General features: G+C 50.6%; 1 protein-coding gene across 1 annotated transcript in view; it reads left to right on the top strand.

Moving 5' to 3' along the window:
* The window catches only part of LOC145399054 (carboxylic ester hydrolase-like), a 137,745-nt gene that overhangs the window by 101,856 nt on the left and 31,170 nt on the right, over positions 1–4,719 (top strand). The window lies entirely within an intron of this gene.

Raw genomic sequence — 4,719 nt, 5'->3', positions numbered from 1 at the left:
GTGACGCCGGTTCACCTTGACGGTACCACAGATTCCCGTGTCATGTCTATGTAGATAACGAGCGAGAAGAGGGCTAATGTACCAGTTATCCAAGTAAAGGATGTGACCACAATGAAGGTAGTCTTGAATCATTGTCTTTACCACTGCTCCAGACAGTCCAATACTCCAATCCTCTATTATGTTTGTCTTTGCACCGGTGTACAAGACTATATCTTGCACATAACCAGTCCTACAGTCACACATAACAAAGATCTTGAACCCAAAACGGTGCCTTTTGCTGGGTATGTACTGCCGAAAGGATATAATCCCTCTCCACAACACGAGACTCTCGTCTATGACAAGGTCTCTATAGGGATAAAATGAGGAACGGAATGTTTGCAGTAGGTGATCAAAAACCAACCTAACTCGCCTCATCTTATCTGTGTCATTTGCATTTGCAGGATCATCAGCATTGTAAAAGTGGAGGCGACTTAGAATTTGCTGAAACCGATTGCGGCTCATAATTTTGCTAAATATTGGTGTCTGCATGATAGGGTTCCTTGTCCAGTATGCCAGAATTCTGTTTTTTCGTACAATACCCATCAAAAGTACCAGGGCAAAAAACAAAAACATTTCTGCAAGGGACACAGGGTAAACATAAATGATGGAATGCCTGATCCTTGTGCCAAGTCTTTCGCTCTCACGCTGCTGGCTGCTAGCGAAACGGTTGGTTTGTTCCACTATTTGCTCCACATAACCCTCACTGAAAAACAGGTGGAAAAAATCCAGCCTAGTGGAACAACAGTGAATTCCTGGAGCCGTGCAGCCAGCACGCCCCTGCTCAGTGAAGGGGTGAATGATCGGGGAAAAATCACTGCCATCCTTCCATTTCCAATTCACATAACCCCCGCCTCCATCGTCCCCATCTTCGCCTTCGTAGGGGTGGGAAGGAGATGCTGGTGGGGGAGGTTGGGGAGGAGTAGTGCGAAGGGCTTCCCCATTCGCACTCATTTTCCCTCGGCCTTTACCCTTCCCCTTGCCCTTGCCCTTATGGCCTTAGGGAACATCAGGGGGCTGTCGGGAGGAAGTCTGGGAATATTGGGGAGCATAAGATGTGCTGGGGAGTGGTTCCTCCTCACCTTCCCTCTCCATCACCACACCACGTGATTCATCACGCATTCTCACTGCCCCACGTGATATGCCCCGCCACCTCACACCACCACGGGAGAGCAATGACTCACTCCCGCCACTCTCACTTTCAATTGCCGCCCCTGAACTTTCGATTTCACACCCCATTCCCTCCATGCCACTTCCACCCTCCTCAAACAAAAGACTAGGCCCATACCTGCTAGGATGATGTGCTGTGTGCTTGGAGCTGCGATGAGTGATAATTTCACGGCCGTACCACGTGGCAGCACGTCCCACAGCTCTGTCCTCATCCTCGTCCTCGAAATCGGGCTCCACATCATGTAGGGGGTGCCTGGAGGTGGTTGCATGCTGCTTTGGTGCAGGCTGACCCTCTCTAGCAGCATGATACATTACTAGCGCCGCTTCCTGGGGGACGGGACCTCCTTATCACTGCTGCTTCTTTCCTCCTCCTCTGGTTGGACATAATCTTTGTCCACCACCTCGTCATCGAGTGGCAAATTACTGTCGCCTGTTAAGGCGTCCAAGGCGGCTTGGATTTGCTCCTCCGAGAGACCTTTGTGCGCCATGTCTGACCTGAGTCACTGCTAACAGGTGAGTGAACGAGCTGAGGGTAAGTGCTCGTTGTGCGGGGTCGCCGAGTGTCCCGTCCTGGTGGCAGGTAGGGGAAGGTCACGCGACCCTACGTTCCAAAAATCAAGCGCAAGATTTGAAAATTGTGAAAATTATGAACCTTGCAATTGCACGATGTACCAGTACGTCGACGGGACTGGCAATTACATAATGTTGCAACGTAGTGATACATTGACGGGATGCCTCGGGTTTAGATGTAGAGGTTACCCCTAGATTCAGGGAGGGGGCCAAGGATGTCAATGTGGACCATGTGGAAACGTTGAGTTGGTGTGGGCGCAGCTGAAGTGGTGTCTTGGTGTGGCAATGCATTTTTGCTGACTGACAAGCCACGCATGCTCGGACCCAGTTGGTGGTGTCACGCCTCATCCCTGGCCATACCACTCACTGGCTAAGTAAACTGTGCGTGCCACGAATGCCTGGGTGCGCCATCTCGTGGTAATGATTAAAGACTTGCCTTCGGAATCGTTGGCGAATATAGGGCCGTGCTGTCCCTCAGGATATGTCACACCAGAGTTTCCAGGGTGTGCCTGTGACATCAAACTGTTGTAGCTGAAGTGAGGTCATGGCTTGCAGCAATTCCTGGAGTTCCTGATCATCCTCCTGCTCCCGTGCCAAGGCTGCATGGTCAAACGGGGGTAGTGTAGGGCCAACAGCTGAAACTCCACGAGACAAGGCATCTGCAACCTTGTTCAGGTCCCCACTAATATGCTGGATGTTGGTGGAAAACTCTGAAATGAAGGCTAGCTGTCTTGCCACCCAAGGAGACCAATTTTCACCTTTCTGAGCCATGTCATAAAAAAGGGGTTTATGGTCAGTGAGGATGGTGAATTCTCTGCCTTCCAGGAGATGCCTGAAATGTCTGTCTGCCTCACATATAGCCATCAACTCCCTGTCGAAGGCACTGTATTTGCACTGGGCAGCATTAAGGCGCTGGCTGAAGAATGCAACAGTCACGTTTGCACCATTGACTTCTTGTTGTAGGACTGCACCCACAGCTTCGGCAGAGGCATCTGTGGTGAGTGTGATGGGGGCATCTGGTGATGGGTATGCTAGGCAAGGTGTGGTGGCGATGTGGTTTTTGAGGGTGGCAAAGGCATGGTCTGACTTTGCAGTCCATTGAAGAGGCTTGGAGGATGTCTTTTTTGTCCATTAATCGTTAAGGGGGGCTAGTGTGGCTGCAGTGTTCCTCAGGAACCTGTGATAGTAACTGACCATCCCCAAGGACTCCCTGAGCCTGCGAGCTGTAGCCAGGCATGGAAAGTCCTTAATGGGGTCCACGTTCTGTGGGAGGAGCGTGATACCTGTGGCAGATACCCTGTGGCCCAAGAAATCCAGTTCGTCTGTACCGAGGATACACTTCATCGGGTGCATACGCAGTCCGTAGTCCTGCAGGCATTGGAACAGCATTTGGAGGTATGTTTTGTGCTGCTCATGAGAATCAGAAGCGATGAGGATGTCATCAATGTACACCATGACGAAATCTAGGCCCCTGACAACCTGGTCCATAAATCTCTGAAACGTTTGTACGGCGTTTCTGAGACCGAAATTCATCTTTGTGTATTCAAACAGGCCAAAGGGGGTGGTTACAGCCGTTCTGGGGATGTCCTTCTCTGCCACAGGGATTTGGTGGAACGCCCTGACTAAATCAATCTTGAAAAATACACGACGGCTGTGTAGTTGGTGGTGGAAATCCTGGATGTGGGGAATGGGGTATCTATCAAGAACTGTCATTGCATTCAGTGGCCTGTCGTCCCCACATGCTCTCCACTCACCCTGCTGTGCCTTCGGTACCATGTGTAGAGAGGATGCCCAGCAGCTTGATGACAGCTGAATGATGCCCTCGTCGAGCATCACCTGAATCTCCTTTTCTGCTGCCTGACGACGTTCTGAGGCAAGGTGCCTGGGACGTGCGAAACAGGGCAGTCCAGAAATGATGATGCAGTGCTCTACACCATGGTCTGTACGGCCGTTGTTGGGCGAGTGAGAGGTCAAGAGGGGAAACTGGCATAGTATGGAATCGTATGAGGATTTCTGGTGAAGGTGTGTAATGAGTGGAGGATTACCAGCACACCAGGTTACTTTGATGGTTGAGTTCGAGGGTCTGTGATATAGAGTCTGTCCTCTGGTATCCACAAGCAAGTCATGTGCATCCAGGAAATCGACACCAATATTGGGATGATTAATGTCAGCAACAAGGAATGGCCAAGTAAATGACACTGATTGGGCGAGTGCCACATGACGGGGTTCCGTGCTGTATGTGGCTATGGGGGTGCCATTTGCTGCCATCAGGTCAAATGTGGGTTGCTGAGCCGTTTTGTGGTCAAAGGTAGGAGGGACTATACTGAATGTGGCTCCAGTGTCAGTAAGGTATTTTGTGCCTGAGATAGTGTCTTTAACCCATAGTAGTTCCCTGGAGCCAGTGGAACATGTCATGGCTTTGGGTGTGCTGATTCTGAGGGGGCGTTTGGTGTGTGTGGTGGGAGACTGCTGGGACTGTCTCCCACCATGTGCGTTTCCCATGAATATGCAAGGTGGTGCATATCATCTGGCTTCCACGCCAAAGCGTTTGTGATATGTACGCAACACAAAATCGTCCCTTGCTGTTTGGGGATTAGCATTACGACCTCGGTTCACTGAGGGGACACTGTTCGAACACTGTGGGGCTGGGAAATGATTTGCAACACTGGGGGTCTGAGTGGTGAAGGTAATTATTTTACTTCCCAGCTTGTCTGTTCTATTTGTTAAATTTGTTAACAAGGTACACAGTTCTGACATGGAACCGTTTTTGTTAGGTACACTGTTCACTGACACCACTGTTTCACTGGAGCCTATGACAGGGGAAAGAGAGGAGTGTACACTTACTGGGTGGTTGGCGTAATGCTGTTGAGTTTCGTACAGAATGTCTGCCCTCTCGATGAACTCAGCAAGGGATGTGCCAGGGGCCAGGGATGCTAGGTGGAG

This window comes from Coenobita brevimanus, chromosome 47 (genome assembly GCF_032717465.1).
Source record: "Coenobita brevimanus isolate Jiangsu-jjx chromosome 47, ASM3271746v2, whole genome shotgun sequence".
Classification (NCBI taxonomy): Eukaryota; Metazoa; Arthropoda; class Malacostraca; order Decapoda; family Coenobitidae; genus Coenobita; species Coenobita brevimanus.
The sequence above is the reverse complement of the archived record's forward strand: the minus strand, read 5'-3'. Positions and strand labels throughout refer to the sequence as shown.